The sequence below is a fragment of the Schistocerca gregaria genome, chromosome 1 (assembly GCF_023897955.1).
Source record: "Schistocerca gregaria isolate iqSchGreg1 chromosome 1, iqSchGreg1.2, whole genome shotgun sequence".
NCBI lineage: Eukaryota > Metazoa > Arthropoda > Insecta > Orthoptera > Acrididae > Schistocerca > Schistocerca gregaria.
Genome location: NC_064920.1, coordinates 1,133,558,664 through 1,133,576,612, shown reverse-complemented (window position 1 = coordinate 1,133,576,612; position 17,949 = coordinate 1,133,558,664). Strand labels below are relative to the sequence as shown.

The window sequence follows — 17,949 nt, the reverse complement described above, 5'->3', positions numbered from 1 at the left end:
ACAATATCCCAGGTATCAATTTTAGTGGTATGAACTGTAAGCATTGTAGAGTGTTCGTTAAGTGTCACAGTTAAAGAATTACCCTAAAAATTTTAGATAAGCACTTGTGCGAGCACAGATTTGTTGTTTTTCTCCTTGCATTGCCCATAATCAAAATAGCGTATTCTGATCGTAAAGTGTTTTGTGTCCTGCAGATTGCTAACACAGAATCTGGAATTTCAGTTTATGGTGGCTTTCCTTTAAAGTTTAATTGTGATTTTCCAGGTTTGAGATAGAAAATTGAGGAGGCTGTTGCTTCCAGTACTACTGATTTGTTAACCAAAGTGTGGAAAGAACTGGATTTTGGGTTGGATCTGTGTGGTGTAACTAAAGGAGCAAATATTGAACATTTGTGAAAACAGCAGTATCGGAGATCTGTAACAAACAGCGAGTTAGTTTAACATCTATTTGGTATAGTATTTGTTGTTAAATAGTCTAAATTAATCTGTTATGACATAGCACTGTTAGTGGGACACTCTTTTATGGGCACCCTTAGTATAGACTGAAATAATGCCTTGTTTCGTAAGGGATGTTTGTGCTGATTATATCGAAACTGATCCGAAATGTCTCCCAACATTTATGAGACAGAGACCAAAAAAATATACTGATTGCTATGTACTACAATATTTTTCACAGACGACAAGTGCTCCCTTGCCTGCAAAAGGCAGCTTGTTCCTATCGGCGATAATAGTTCATTTTTGTCGGTAAGTTTGATTTTAATTTTAGGAAATACTTTGTGCTTTACAGTGTGAAAGGAGGAGGGCTACCAGAAGGAAATGATTTGTTAGGTACTGAATACGACGCTTTTAATTAATGCTACTGATATCTGTTATGACCATTATTGTTAAGAGTGCGTTTCGATTGAACTCATTCCACAGAATAAGCTGAAGTTTGCATTTTTCGTCTCAATATATTGCAAGAATTAATATTGTATAATTTTTCTGGCAGGTGACCTGGTTTCGATGTTTTTAATAGTTTCATCTCCCTTTCCGTCACAAGTTTTGCTTAATTTTTTAGCAATATTTCACTATTCTGTGTAAAACGGAAGTCTACTTTCATTATCAGCTGAAGCTACTTCTGTGTTCGGACGTGGCAGGGACCCTCTCAGTCGGCGACTGAAGGGGCGTTTTGCTTGTGTGCCGGATCATAGGCACTTCCGCCTACAATCAGACACCACTTAGCTACATCCACTGCATTAGCGGTGCCAAGGAATCCACTCCAGCTTGCGGGTCGAGGGCAGATGGTGCTCGAGGCAGTCTCCTGCTAATCGCCGAAGAGGCTTAGCTACTTCTCGGTAGCTGTTGCCCTTAATAATGTTCCTGTGCACTGAGTGAACCCATCAAGGATCCTTTAATATCTCCCACACTCCGATCGTTTAATTCACTTGGCCGTGTGCTCGAGTGCCTTCGGATTTTGGAAGCAAGTCAGTCAGTTATGAATACAGCACAATAGGAATAAATAAATAAAACTCTCTCCCACGAATGGCAATGAGAACTCACTCAACTACGATATTTTTATATAGAATTATTAAACTAAAAAGGATTAAAACTGGTACTGATCTTACACCGGCTGAATAATTTAATTTCTGAAATGAACATGGACAATTTCTCAGCAATACGGTCACCAGTGTAAGTGGACAAACTTCACTGTAAAATTAATTGATTGTAGCAGCTGCGTATGTAATCTGTGATTGTGAGTACGACTAGTACGTAATTTTGCATCATGTCTGCTGATGCAAATATCACTAACGGTTACTGAATTTAGTCTGTCTGAATCAGCCTACGCAATAATTTTTACAGTGTATTCTTAATAAAATGGAACGTACTTGATTACTGTGACACCGAACTAACGTTGAACACGTCGATACATTGACGTCACAGCACACTAACACTCGCCTTCATCCATGGTCTGGCCGCAATGAAATGCACCTGTATCGTGCATCTGGTTCGATTATCACACCGAAGACTACCTAACAATGTGTCAGTATCGGAAGTACAGAACCTGAAGTACTGCGTTCGCATGAGTATAGCTTGCGCTCCGTTTCCGTGACTCATGCCCGCTTTTCCCAGTTGGATGAGTGGGATTATTGAGGATTCCGAACTCGCCAAAGTGGCGTCCAATTAAAAGAATTGCACTTGGGCACTGAATGACACTAACTTATTATTATTAATATTATTATTAATAGCTCGCGCTATTCGTCCATGAGACTCAGAGGGCCATAGACACGGGTTCACAGGTAGATGCCGTGTTTCTTGACCTCCCCAAGGCGTTTGACAAAGTTCCCCACAGTCGTTTAATGAACAAAGTAAGAGCATACGGACTATCAGACCAATTGTGTGATTGGATTGAGGAGTTCCTAGATTACAGAACGCAGCTTGTCATTCTCAATGGAGAGAAGTCTTCCGAAGTAAGAGTGATTTCAGGTGTGCCGCAGGGGAGTGTCATAGGACCGTTCCTATTCACAATATACATGAATGACCTGGTGGATGACATCGGAAGTTCACTGAGGCTTTTTGCAGATGATGGTGTGGTGTATCGAGAAGTTGCAACAATGAAAAATTGTACTGAAATGCAGGAGGATCTGCAGCGAATTGGCGCATGGTGGAGGTAATGGCAATTGAATCTCAATGTAGACAAGTGTAATGTGCTGCGAATACATAGAAAGATAGATCCCTTATCATTTAGCTACAAAATAGCAGGTCAGCAACTGGAAGCAGTTAATTCTATAATTTATCTGGGAGTACGCATTAGGAGTGATTTAAAATAAAGTTGATCGTCGGTAAAGCAGATGCCAGACTGAGATTCATTGGAAGAATCCTAAGGAAATGCAATCCGAAAACAAAGGAAGTAGGTTACAGTACGCTTGTTCGCCCAATGCTTGAATACTGCTCAACAGTGTGGGATCCGTACCAGATAGGGTTGATAGAAGAGATAGAGAAGATCCAACGGAGAGCAGCGCGCTTCGTTACAGGATCAATTAGTAATCGCGAAAGCGTTACGGAGATGATAGATAAACTCCAGTGGAAGACTCTGCAGGAGAGACGCTCGGTAGCTCGGTACGGGCTTTTGTTGAAGTTTCGAGAGAATACCTCCACCGAGGAGTCAAGCAGTATATCGCTCCCTCATACGCATATGTCGTGAAGGGACCGTGAGGATAAAATCAGAGAGATTAGAGCCCACACAGAAGCATACCGACAATCCTTCTATCCACGAACAATACGAGACTGGAATAGAAGGGAGAACGATAGAGGTACTCAGGGTACCCTCCGCCACACACGCACTGCTGTACCAGTTCTTGCAGTCTCAGGAATCATCCTACAGTAGTGCTTTGGAGATGCCTGACGCGCAGGGACAGTTTTACAGAAGACAGACTGCCATGATCCGATCGACCGCCAAGAGGTGACCCAAGCGCTCCTAGAGACAGCGGGTCAGACCGGTCTATTCTCTTCCACAAGACATTTGATCGAAAACAGGCCTTCATGTATTCTAGCACAGAGCAGTACTTTGGACAGTGCTCTGGCAAGACCAGACCAGTTTGCTCTGAATGAGTTTTCTGGGCCAGGTGCCGATTCCGTAAGGATTCCATCGATCAGGTTTCTCACTCTGGAGCCACCTGCATGGCATCGCTGCCGTTCACGTCTGACTTCGCAATCCGGGAGCTGTCAACTGTGGACTTACAGTATTCTTGGCCTGCTTACCAAAGAAGATGAGGACTCTGTCGTCGTGGTCGACTTGTAAATTTATTCCTGTGTTACTTTCAAATGGCTACACGCTGGGCATAGACATTTTTGCTCCCTATGGGACTTAAACTTCGTTCATTCAGCTTAAGCTTTAACACTCAGCACGAGATGAAACTTTGACTTTTAGCCTGTGTGTGTTTAATGTACTTAGCGACAGTCTAAGCACTACTCAGCCGCCAGAAGTATTACTGTTCAATTTCAAGAAGTTACTTATTTTATCTTTTGTTTCAATCCATGTCAGAACAGATGTGCTAGTAATCTTTGATAAATAAACTTATTCAATCGTTCCTACCTGTATGTTTTTGTGTCACTGTTGGCACACATATCAGTCATCATCAGTATTATAATTGGTTTCATGCGGCTCCACAAGAATGCATCTCCTGTGCCGAATTCTTCATGTCATAGCAGTACGTGACCCAAAGTCCTCAATTATTTGTGGGATGTATTCCAGCCTCTGCCTCATCCTACAATTTTTACCCCCAAAGTTCCCTCACGTTCCCTGTGGTAATGCATGTCCTCTCATTCTATCCCTTATACTTGTCCCTGTGTTAATGCATCTCCTCTGATCCTATCCCTTCTTCTTGTCAATTTTTTCCATGTGTTCGTCTTCTCCTCGCCGAGTTTGCAGAGGACCAACTCGTATCTTATTGTATAGTTCTATCAACAACACGCTTACGTGGTATAACACCTTCTCTAGCCTTTAAATGTCCACACAGTTCAGTGAGAAAGAGAGCTGGCAGCTTCTCCAAGCTATTCCATATCTATTTGGAGCCACTCATTGATGATTAGATCCCGTACAGCTAGGAAATTATATAGGGCTATTTTTATGGAGGTGTAGATGGGGTTAACATCAGATAATTTAGTGGACCAGTGACGGTGCGATAGGACCCCTCGATTTGCGTCAAAGCTGGAAGGTATGTGCTCCATCCTATGAACATGGCTGCTTTATGATCCAAGTTCATAGTAAATTCTAGAGTGTTCACTTTATGAGGGCGTTGAAAAGACAGCAACACTTGGTCCGTGCGAAGACATGACACGAAAAACATCGCCAAAACGTCACAAATGGTTCAAATGGCACTGAGCACTATGGGACTTAACATCTGAGGTCATCAGTCCCCTAGAACGTAGAATTACTTAAACCTAAGTAACCTAAGGACATCACACACATCCATTCCCGAGGCAGGATTCGAACCTGCCCCCGTAGCGGTCACGCGGTTCCAAACTGTAGCACCTAGAACCGCTCGGCCACCCTGGCCGGCCAAAACGTCACAGAAGCCCCTCGATCAGGAACTACATCTTCAAGATAATGCGGGTCAAATGCCGCTCGGACCGACTCTACGCTCGATGCCTCACGTCATTTAAAACGGGTCATAACTTGGAGTCGTTGAACCACATTACAAGTTCCATTGAGCTACTGTCCTGATTCCGTTTTGCTAGGCCTACTAAAGATGTGCAGCCATGTTGAAGAATGACGTTTTGTGATTGAGCCATAGTGGGGTTGATGGCGTCGCCTTTCGAATTCATGGCGCCACTAGCTCGCTCTGTTGTTTGATGTCCCTCTGGTTTGAGGCCACTAATATCTTTGCTCGAGGTTGTCGATGGGGAGGGGGCGTGTTGTGGCGTAGGATTGGGAAGTGAACCACGCTCTGGTGCCATTCCACAATTCCACTCCACAACGTGCCCTATCCCCATCAATAACCTCGAGCAAAGATATTAGTGGCCTCAAACCAGAGGGACGTGACACGACAGATCTAGCTAGTGGCGCCAGGAATTCGAAAGGCGACGCCAGCAACCCCGCCACAGCTCAGTGATCTACTCGAGGTCAAATGTCCCCTGTATTCCCTCCGTAGCGTTCTGTCGGGAACTAGTTGAGATGGACCTATTTATTAACAACAGTATTTCCTGTCAGGCCTGCAACCGACCTGACAAGACAATAAAGATGGCTTGAGCTATGCGATCACTATCGTAATTCTCGTCATCTAAATGAAAAACAATGAGTTGACTGGGCTACAAATGATTTTAATCGGTGTCAGATGTGATTGGCGCAGAAAGAAAATGTGAAGTATCAGGGTAGAATTTGCTTGACCTATCTCAACGTTGGATTGTCCACGTTGATGACGGATAAGTACATGCATGCGTGATATGGTCAGCGACGCACTCAAACACGATAGCACCTTGATGACATTCTGTTCAAAAAATGTTCAAATGTGTGTGAAATCATATGAGACTTAACTGCGAAGGTCATCAGTCCTTAAGCTTACACACTACTTAACCTAAATTATCCTAAGGACAAACTCATACACCCATGCCCGAGAGAGGACTCGAACCTCCACCGGGACCAGCCGCACAGTCCATGACTATAGCACCTCAGACCGCTCGGCTAATCCCACGCGGCAATGACATTCTGTCACGTTTCCACGTTGACCATCTTCCTAAGCCCATTTTGTTCAGCCGACTGGCACATATTGACTATTTCACTGTCTTGACTTGCATCAGCAAGGTAGGGCCACGTGACCCCCCAGCACCAGTTCTACACCGTGTGGAGGGGATTAGTGTCCTCTTCTAGCGTTTTGTCGGGTGAACTTTCATACCTAGCTGAAGACCTCAAGTTCACGTTAAATAATCACGCAGTTGCGTTCCTTGCTCCCCTCGCCTTTTCTCCGGCAATGTTTCTTACATTTTTTCGGCAGGGTGCAACAAAACGAACCGTAAATAATCCGCCGGTCGTTCGGCAAGGCAAAGTAACTCCTTTTGTGTGGAAGCGACAGCAGTGAGGTCGAAAAGAGCGGGCAGTGCCCGAGAGGCAGTCAGAGGGTGACTGCCACTGTGGAGTGGGAGATGCAGACGTGCTCCCAGACCGCTCATCGCCATGCGGCGGCCGGCGGCGCAACTTTCACGGTCCCTTGGTGCGGAAGGCCGCTGCTGATTGCTGGACGGGGAGGGGACGGCCGCACCTGTGCGGTGCAAGGGAGGGGGGAGTGACGCATATCCACGTGACAGTGGATTCGGAGGGGAAGGCGGGCGCCGTCCGAATGCAGATCAGCGCCTCGAGCAAGCAGACCGAAGCTATACCCGGGCCGCTGGAACATTGCACTTCACGTTTACGTATCAAGTTGGCAGCGTAACAGAGTAACAAGTGAAGAACGATAGGCGCTAGGCGTTCAGCGTGGGGCGCCAGCCAATCACAGCGCAGTGAGCACTGCTGTTGTCACGTGCTGTGACGTCAAAGTTCCCGCGTTGCCGGCTTTGTTTAGTGCATGTGTATACAACGTGAATTGTATGTTGTTTACCGCGTGTTTTCGTTGTACTGTGTGCTATATCGTTGCGGCTTTTGTTTTGTTGTGTGTTTACGTACTTGGAAAATTCCACCGAAAAGACTTCGTTCACCTAGTGACAATCCTTTGCGTCGAGGGGTGCCGCTAAACAGCCAGGCACTGGAGTTACTACGCAGAACTCGTGAGTTTTTCCACCAGGAGAAAAGCTATGTAAGCATTCATGGACAGCCGTCAATTCCTGTCGATAAAGTGGTGGAACGTACGACGAAAACTCTTGGAATTAGTGCAAAAACCGTAGTAAGTAAGGGAGTATTACTACAAAACTAGGAAGATACTGAAGTGAACCGTAATGATTCCGAGCTGTCTGGATCAAATGATACATTTTTAACAACCCCGGGAAAGAAGAAAAAGCAGCCTAGTCCTATCACAGATTTAGATTCTTTCCAGACTGATGCAATTCGTAGGCATGTTTATGCTTACTACAGCAGAAAAGAGTATCCGACAGTTGCTAAGTTATTAGTTAGGCTCTTTAAAAGAAAGTGAACTCTTCAGGGGTGGTAAAACATCACTAAAAATTGTGCTAATAAATATAGGTTTCCGTTAGAAACCGCTAGACGGACGCAAAGTACTGTTAGAGGGGGCACATATTGTTGCCGCTCGTAGCATTTTCTTGCACAAAATTTTGGACAGAGACATTCATTCCATAATTTGGCTAGACGAAACGTGGGTTAATGCCGGGGAAGCTGTCAGTAAATGCTGGACGGATAACACACCCAGCAGTAGCGGCCATCAGCAGACGGGAAGAGGAGCTAGATTAATTGTGGTTCATGCAGGCTCCTCCAGTGGAGTGGTTTTGTCCCTGACGCACTTTTAGTTTTTAGATGAAAAAAGACTGGTGATTACCATGAAGATATGAATCACACACGATTTGTTGAGTGGTACGGGAACCTTTTAAAACAATTTCCTGTCCCTACAACAATTGTAATGGACAATGCTCCATATCATTCGGTGATACAGAACATAGCCCCAACCACAAATGATCGGAAAGAAGTTATGGTGCAGTGGTTACAGGCTCGAAATCGTATTTGAGTATGACAAAGGTTCTATTATATTCTCTTGTTAAAGAAAATAAGCCCACGACACCTACATATGCAGTAGACGAAATTGCCAAGGAGTAGGATCATACTGTAATAAGGCTGCCACCATATCACTGCCATTTTAATCCGATTGAGTTAATATGGAGTGATGTAAAAATGTATGTAAGGAGCAACAACAAGTCCTTTGCAATAACAGAGGTGGAAAAGCTGTTACGTGAAGCTCTTGTGACTGTGGATGCAAGCTCATGGAGAAAAAAAGTAGAGCATGTCGAGAAGCGTATACGAGCAGCACAGACAATAGAAGGCATTATCATTGGCCATGAACAATTAATGATTTGTCTTGCTGATGACGACGATGAAGAGGGTTTTGGCGATGAAACGGACAACAGTGACGATGGCGAGCTGGATGGAATTGCGCCATTATCGCTGTAATTTGGTGAGTGAAAAATTACTAATACTGGTTATTTATTGCAATCTCGGTTATTATTTATCTTGTAAACTACGTACATTATTGACTTTAAAGTACCGGTCGTCAAATGCTTGTTTTTTGTATTTCTTTGCTCCGTTATCGAAAGGGTGTGCATTGTTATGCGTTTACATGCATTATTATACAGTTGTTTACTTCCTGTCATTGTAGTACAACTAAAAACGAGTTTTTATATACACTGTAATTGCTCAATCGCTTGCAATTATGAGACGGAACGCAAAACTGTATCGTCTGCTGTGTTTATTGAGGCTGCTGTTGCAACATCGCTATTACAGTATAGCCAACCTAACTAGACAAAAAGCGAATCTTCTACTGGTATCCGCTATTATGGAATCTTACTGTTATTAGTGCTATAATGATGGAAAGTCCATGGGCCTACTTATAGTTTGTTACGGATGTACTGGCGTACAATAAAATAAAATCATGCTAAAATGATTATCAGTTGCATAAGGCACCACTTCCAGCATGTTATGTATACTGTTAAGCAGAAGAGACTAAATGCTGCCGGCTGCGTTGGCCGAGCGGTTCGAGACGCGTCAGTCCGGAACCGCGCGACTGCTACGGTCGCAGGTACGAATTGCGCCAAATTAATATTTTACCCAGTAGATAGGGCAAAGTGGCCAGAAACAGAGAAGTAGAAAGATAAGACTTAGATGAAGTGGAATGAATTTTCCTAAGGCTTATGTTTGGATATGTCTTCTCAAACTGTGTCATCCAATCCTTACCTACCATATTTTTCTCTTTGTTGGATGGGTCTGATAGATGATTCCGCTCAACAAGCTGAAATGACAACGGGCATAAATTAGTTACTGATAAGATGTAATATCTTTGCTCCGTGGTCAGGTTCTTCCTCTTTCTCTTGGTTCTATACACATCTCAAGCGCGCAAGAATGTTCTTGTATTCAGTAACGCCACTGTTTTTTTTACTCTTCTTTTTTAAATTTGTTTCTTGACACAGAGTAGTTTGGCTTCTGTACCGAACGGTATTTCTTTTTCTTTCAGCATCAAATGCCTGTTGCATAGCTTGGGAATCATATGATTATTAGTGTGATTTTCTTAAGCGGTCAGACCAGGGTAGAAATATTTTAGTGTAGTTCTTTTATTGGCTTCAAAGGCTCCTTAGAGGGCGTGTTTTTAAGATTCTGTTATATATATTGAAATATGTAATAACCGATTTACTACGTGGGTCTGGCGCATCCGAGCACTAGAACGCAGCCGATGCAATACACACATCAATAAAGTTTTGCATCACGTCGCTTCGAGAGTTCCGGAACTTGTACAGAAAATTCGAATAGATATCAACATAAACATCATTTCGCCGTTTTTAATGCTCAGGAAAACCACTCATTGCATGTTGTACCACATACAGTAAGACCTTCAGAGGTGCTGGCCCAGATTGCTGTATACACCGATACCTCCCAGCAGCACGTCCTCTTGCACTGATGCATGCCTGTATTCGTCGTGGCATACTATCCCCAAGATCATCAACGCATTATTGGTCCAGATTGCCCCACACCTCAACGGTGATTCGGCGAAGATACCTCAGTGTGGTTGGTGGGTCTCGAAGCTTATAAACAGACCTGGTCAATCTATCCCAGGCATCTTCATGTCTCACGTCTTTGTGAGTTTATTACAGCAAGTGCCGGATTCCATGATGTAATAAACTCACAAAGACGACGTCACAGTGTAGCTCACAGTGATATATCGATATGCCAGCATAGATCAACTGTGGAGTCATAGATACAACTCGCGCATTATGCACGTCTCTGCCGCCGACCAACATCTCTGGCTCATTTGCATCTGTGGCCGCATGCGCAGTCGCCCGGTACACGAGCATAAAGGGACGAAGCGAGCACTGGAGCGGCAGCCTTGCGACTCACTCTGAAGATGGCTGAACGCTATACAGCCGAAATATTAGAAGAAGAAGGAGATTTCTTGCGGCTGCACACCCGAAACTTAATGGAACTATCCCAGGCATGTTCGATAGTGTTCATGTATGGAGAACATGCTGGCCACTCTAGTTGAGCGATGTCGTTATCCTCAAGGAAGTCATTCACAAGATGTGCACGATGGGGACGCAATTTGTCTTCCGTGAAGACGAAAGCCTCGCCAATATGCTGCCGATATGGATGCATTATCGGTCGCAGGATTGCATTAATGTATAGTACAGCTATTACGACGCCTTCCATGACCACCAGTGGCGTACGTCGGCCCCACACAATGCCACACCAAATCAGCAGTGAACCTCCACCTTGCTGCACTTGCTGGACTATGTGTCTAAGGCATTCAGCCTGACCGGGTTGCCTCCAAACACGTCTCCGACGATTGTCTGGTTGATGGTTCAAATGGCTCTGAGCACTATGCGACTAAACATCTGTGGTCATCAGTCGCCTAGAACTTAGAACTAATTAAACCTAACTAACCTAAGGACATCACACACATCCACGCCCGAGGCAGGATTCGAACCTGCGACCGCAGCAGTCGCGCGGTTCCGGACTGAGCGCCTAGAACCGCGAGACCACCGCGGCCGGCTTGTCTGGTTGAAGGCATATGTGACACTCATCAGTGAAGAGAACGTGATGCTAATCCTGAGCGGTCAATTCGGCATGCTGTTGGGCTCCGTACCGCGCTGCATTGTGTCGTGGTTGCAAAGATGGACCTCGCCATGGACACCGGGAGTGAAATTTGCACATCATGGAGCCTATTGCGCACAGTTAGAGGGATAAGACGACGTCCTGTGGCTGCACGAAAAGCATTACTCAACATGGTGACGTTGCAGTCATGGTTCCTCGGAGCCATAAACCGTAGGCAGCGGTCATCCGCTGCAGTAGTAGCCCTCGGTTGGCCTGAGCGAGGTATGTCATCGACAGTTCCTGTCTCTCTGTATCTCCTCCAAGTCCGAACAACATCGCTTTGGTTCACTCCGAGATGCCTGGACACTTCCCTTCTTAAGAGCCCTTCCTGGCCCAAAGTAACAATGCGGCCGCCATCGAACCGCGGTGTTGCATGGTTGAACTAAAGACAACACGAGCCGTGTACCTCCTTCCCAGTGGAATGAGTGGAACTGATACGCTGTCGGACCCCCTCCGTCTAATAGGCGATGCTCATGAATGCTTGTCTACATCTTTGGACGGGTTTAGTGACGTCTGAGAACAGTCAAAGGGACTGTGTCTGTGATACAAGCTAACAAGGATTTTGGTAAATCAGCATATGTTTCTCCGTGTTCATTGTCATTATACACTCGTAATAGAAGGAAAATATCTGTATTTATTTGAGTTAAAGGCAAAGGTGTATGTGAATATGTAAAGTTTGTTGGTGATTGTACTGTATATTTTCATAAATAAATTTTTTATCTGCAAACTGATCTGTAGCGTAGCTGAGAACCTGACAAGGGTACATCTAGAACTGGGGGGCTCAAGGAGGCAACAGCATGTTACGCCTTAAAGGCGGCTGACGCAACCCGCCGACCAACTTACGTAATCTTGGCAGCTAATTCAGAAATATGGTAAGTGCGAAATGCAATAACGTCTCTGTCTACAAAACTTTCAAGTCCACCAACACTTGGTACTCCAGTACCACCACGAACAATGGCTACGGTAAACCATCCATTACCATGGCCGAAAGAATCGTTTACATCTAAACTAAAATTGAGTCTGCAGCTGACGAAAACAGCAGGACCATCCAGAAGAGCTTGTGCAGCGACAGACTTAACTGTATATACACGTTTTGTGTGTACTGCATCACCCCTGTTCCCAGAACTCCTGAAGGCAGACGTTGATACAATATCGACAGACGTGTATATATGTGCTCCGAAACACCTCGTTGATATCACGGGTTGCCAAGTTCACCGTTCAAACCAGCTCTCTTTAACAGCGAGCATCTTCAAGCAGAGCTTCTGACGGCGCAGCGCCCACGTCTGTCCATGCGACCTTAACCAACACCGACTTTAAGGGAGGCCTCGGCGCTTGTTCGTGACGCCACGTCAGCTAGGCACGGCGAACGCCAGGTCTGTTGTAGGCAGAAACGCCTGGGCGTGCTTATCGCTATAAATCTCTTATATTTTGGACAAACTGTTTCGTATTGTTATGGATTCTGCAGTTTTATTTAGATGACAGATTTTCTTACCATCGTAAAGCTACAAATGAAGATCATAGTTCTGTATTACTCAAGCCTGTCGAAACAAACGCAGATCAACATGAGAAGACGCTTTGCCCCATTGCAAGCTTCGGAAACTTTACATTGAAGTAACTGTATTTACTTGATCCATTTTGTTATCGAAACTTACCCCAACCCCCTTACAATGAACTCGTTTCTTTTATTTATTTATTTATTTTCGTTTGGCATCGTCACTGGAAATGTGAACTAATTTACATGTGTAAATGTCCAACTGCTGCCAGTCATTAGATTACAGTAGTTTTCAACAGGAAACAAAATAGCTTCATACATCGAAAATACTGCTGAGATTAAGCTTTTTTAAACATGCACATTAGAAAAGATAATTATTCCCCTCTTGCAACTGAAAGGGGAAACTTTATAAAATAAAAAAAAATTATTTGATAAAACAAGTATCTCTCTTTTGCCTCTTCTTCTGTCCCCCACCCGCTCCCCCAACGTGTACAATAGCAAGATATTTCATTAGCATTCAGTGCTCCTCACCCCATAGTCAACCAAGATACCTAAAGAAGAGCACCAATATGTTCACAGTTTCTTGTACAAACGCAACTTCCTCAGATTTACAAATAAGGTACAGAAGCACCAATTCTTTTGCTGTTGGAACAAGAAGTTGTTTTTGTATGTCAATCCTTAAAACAGTTGGAGGAGGAGGAAATTAGTGTTTAACGTCCCGTCGACAACGAGGTCATTAGAGACGGAGCGCAAGCTCAGGTGAAGGAAGGATGGGGAAGGAAATCGGACATGCCCTTTCAAAGAAACCATTCCAGCATTTGCCTGAAGCGATTTAGGGAAATCACGGAAAACGTAAATCAGGATGGCCGGAGACGGGATTGAACCATCGTCCTCCCGAATGCGAGTCCAGTGTGCTAACCACTGCGCCACCTCGCTCGGTGAAAAACAGTTGGAAATTTAAGTTCAGGAGTACACTGTTTGTTAAGAAGTGTAATGAACTGCACAATTAACTGATTGCAGAAATATCTCAGAGCAATGTGTGTTGGTCAACTACCGCCAATAGTTCCACATTTTCGTGTGTCAGAGAGGGGGACACCACCATTGTGAGTACGCCTGCAGCAGAGCTGGCGTTGGCCGTGCCTGGCTGACGTGACGTCACGAACAAGCGCCGAGGCCTTCGTTTGAGTCGGTGTTGCCTTAACGCGAGCACCCCGCCGCCCACCTCGGTCGCGCGCATGCGCAGTGGGTCGCTGGCGCTCGGTCACCCGAGACGCGGCCGTCACGGCGCTGGGTCGCCTCCGCCTCCGCCACGCCACATTCCCGCCGCCTCGGGTTACTCGGCAAATAAAAACCTATTAGCCAGCCGGGTGGCCGCGCAGGCCGCACCTGTGTTTGTCCAGACGGCCGTTTTTACGGCTCAACCCTTTTGAGTGGGCGCGGGGCTGCCCTGGCTGCGTATTCGAGAGGGCGCCGACGCCACGGCCCGGGAACACGCCTGCCACCGTGCGGGCCCTACGCGGCAAATGACTTTCTAGGGTGCTGCCCGGTTCCACTTCCGAGAGATGCTGCGCATCATTTAAATAAGTTTCTAAGAAAGGGGCCACGAAAGGAGAGACCACGGTGTCCTTAATGAACAAGACACTCTGAGAACGGTGCAGACACGCCCACAGCTGGCGCCTCATCGCATTTAACCGGAACTTCGTGATCTTTTTCGCTACTGTAAATTCGGTAAGAGGGGCAGGACCTGTCCGGTAACGTAATAAAAGACACTGGAGTTGATACGGAAAACGTGGGGGATCTAGTATCAAATTAGAATTTAAAAGGGCTCTGGAAGTCTTCAGATCAGGTAAGGGACAAGGGATAGGCAACATTCCCTCGGAATTGATTATAATCGTTGGTGGAAGTGGCAACAAAACCACTATTCACGTTGGTGTGCAGAATCTATGATACTGGTGATGTACCATCAGACATTCGAAAAAATATCCTCCACTCAATTTCGAACTAAGTAAGGGAAGATAAGAGGGAGAAATACAAGACAATAAGTTTAATAGCTCATACAGCCAACCTGCCGACAACGCTAATGTACAGAAGACTCGAAAAGAAAATTGAGGATCTATTACACGACCATCAACTTAGCTTTAGGAAAGGGATAGGGACCAGAAAAGTAGTTCTCATGTTGCGCTTGGTAATGGAAGCAAGAGAGAAGAAAAATCAGGACACGTTCATTGGACATGTTGACCTAGAAACTGCCTTTGGAAGTGTAAAATGCTGCAAGATATTTGCAATTCTGAAATAATAGGAGTAAGCTGTAGAGAAATGCGAAGTGTAAAAGTACTTCCATGAGGTGAAGAGGTTGGCACAGAAGAGGAACTCTTTGCGAGCTGCATCAAATTAGTCAGTAAGACTGACGCCGAAAAAAAAAAAATTAAAGTTGGACATAAGTCGGACCACTATGTTCAAATGGTTCTGATCACTATGGGACTTAACTTCTGAGGCCATCAGTCCCCTAGAACTTAGAACTAATTAAACCTAACTAACCTAAGGACATCACAAACATCCATGGCCGAGGTAGGATTCGAACGTGCGACTGTAGCGGTCGCGCGGTTCCAGACTGTAGCGCCGAGAACCGCTCGGCCACTCCGCCCGGCCGGACCAGTATGTGTTTCGCCAAGTTGCCGCTGGCAAGCTGGGGTCAGCGATTTCAACCGTCCTCTCATCTTTCGTGAGCTGCCCCCCCTCAGGAAGCCTTTTGGCGGAAATTTTGCCGGTCTGTTATTCAGTGAATACGCACTCTTGGTCAATACAGGGTACCACTCGGAAGAGTGTAGGTAAACGGTTGATTTTCCGAAAGGAAGCATGGAGAAGCACTCTTGCAACTGCCGTCAATCTAACCACACCTGGCTATCCGGAGATCACTGTTGTATTACGTCATGTTGGTCTTCCGCTCCGCAGAGAGCTGCTGTCGTTTCCACAGACCCATCAGTTCAGTTGTTGTGGTACGCCGCGGCCATGTGAGTTAATTTATTGCATTTAATTCGGATTCGTATTGTGGATTTGGCGACATGAGACACCACACGTCGTATGAACAAAGGAAATCAGTGCATACTCTGTAGCAAGCCAAGTCATTTTATAGCACATCAACGTTTTGCTGTTTATAAACGGAGTTGCAAATTAGTAACTTGTGACATCTGTAACATTTGAGACCCAACATGTTCAGAATTTAGTTTTGTTTCTTCGAATATCCGATAGCTAATTTTCCCTACCTTTAACATTGGCAACGTAGACAAGAGTGTTTGTGATTATAGAGAGGATCCTAGAATGATTGAGAGCAATTTTAACGAAATATGTCCGTAAAATGATTGGAGAGTATAAATGTCTGAAGTTAACTCAGTTATTAGAACTTTTGTTGGAGATATAATTAATGACTTATTCCACATGAGTATGAGAATCCATGAGTGTGTGTTTGAGACGAATGTGGTGCCCAGTCTGTGAAACTAGAGCATGATTAAAGCTTTTCAAATGATGATACAAGTTGGTTCGTGATAATATAATAGTTAAAAAGTTTCTTACAACCTCTAATAAACTCCGGATTGCTTTGCCCGTTGGCGCAGTTTAATAGGAGTATACATAGTCAGATTGCGTGAATAATCCAGCATAGATAAGTATGTAACCACATTTGTGGTAATTAAATTTTCAGATCGCCCAGTAAAATGTACTATACTTGTGTGCTAATTAAAAGAACAGACAGTGTAAAAGGAATGTTTAGTAAACGAAAAAGTATGAAGTTCTTCCTTCAGTAATCTTAATGTTTTGGTGGGTACATGTTCGAATTTCTTATGCAAATGGAGGTCATCACACCGTAGCACGCCGCTAGAGGAGCCAAAACAAAGACCGACAAGTAGGTGAGAAACTCTCGTACGGTACTAAGAGCGGAAATGTTCCAGTTGTGTGAAGACAACTAAACGGCTGAAGAACTCATATGAATTGGCCTGATTGGCTAATCGGCTGCTGTAAAAAAGATATTCAAAGGCAGCAGTTTTATCAAATTCTTCACTATCTTTTTCAAATGTTCAAATATTTGTGAAATGGTTAAAATGGTTCAAATGGCTCTGAGCACTATGGGACTTAACATCTGAGGTCATCAGTCCCCTAGAACTTAGAACTACTTAAACCTAAGTAACCTAAGGACAGACACACACATCCATGCCCGACGCAGGATTCGAACGTGCGACCGTAGCGGTCGCATGGTTCCACACTGAAGCGCCTAGAACCGCTCCGCCAACCAGGCCGGCCGTTTGTGAAATCTTATGGGACTTAACTGCTAAGGTCATCAGTCCCTAAGCTTACACGCTACTTAACCTAAATTATTCTAAGGACAAACACACACACCCTTGTCCGAGTGAACCTCCGCCGCGACCAGCTGCACACTCCATGACTGCAGCGCCCTAGACCGCTCGGCTAATCTCGCGCGGCATTATCTTTTCTCTGCCTGTGTTTTACCATATTTTGTCCAGGCCAGAAAGGAAGATTACGCTGGAAACCGAAACTGAGAGAGTTTTACTTTCATTTCTGTTACAGTTGATATTCAGCACACCATGTACCTTTAGAGGCAACGCCCTTGCCCTGGTGGATACACCGGTTCCCATTAGATCACCGAAGTTAAGCGCTGTCGGGCGTGGCTGGAAGTTGGATGGGTGACCGTCTGGACCGCCATGCGCTGTTGCCATTTTTCGGGGTGCACTCAGCCTCGTGATGCCAACTGAGGAGCTACTCGACCGAATAGTAGCGGTTCCTGTCGCAGAAAACTATGATAATGACCGGGAGAGCGGTGTGCTGTGCACACGCCCCTCCTATCGGCATCCTCAGCTGAGGATGACACGGCGGTCGGATGGTCCCGATGGGCCACTTGTGGCCTGAAGACGGAGTGCGGAGGATGTACCCTTAACCACCTTTCCTTGAACGTTGATGATCGCGGGACTGAATGAGTGTGAGTGAACTTGCAAACGCGTCCAGTCTGGTGTATTCGAGTTGACTTCCTTGGTCTAACTGAGCAGCAGAGGCCTGAAGAAGGCAGCTGATTTTCATATTTTAAGCAGGCTTTAAGCGTCACTCAGACGAGACATTACGTGCACGTGCTTTCTCGAGGGGCGACCTCGCGACTGGTTCCTTCAGACCCATGCGCAGTG

At 45.2% G+C, this 17,949-nt stretch overlaps 1 protein-coding gene and 1 pseudogene across 1 annotated transcript in view; both read left to right on the top strand.

The window, feature by feature from the left end:
* LOC126284025 (roundabout homolog 2-like) overlaps positions 1-17,949 on the top strand; it is a 1,608,695-nt gene that overhangs the window by 521,483 nt on the left and 1,069,263 nt on the right. The window lies entirely within an intron of this gene.
* LOC126291420 (5S ribosomal RNA) lies at positions 17,372-17,489 on the top strand (annotated as a pseudogene).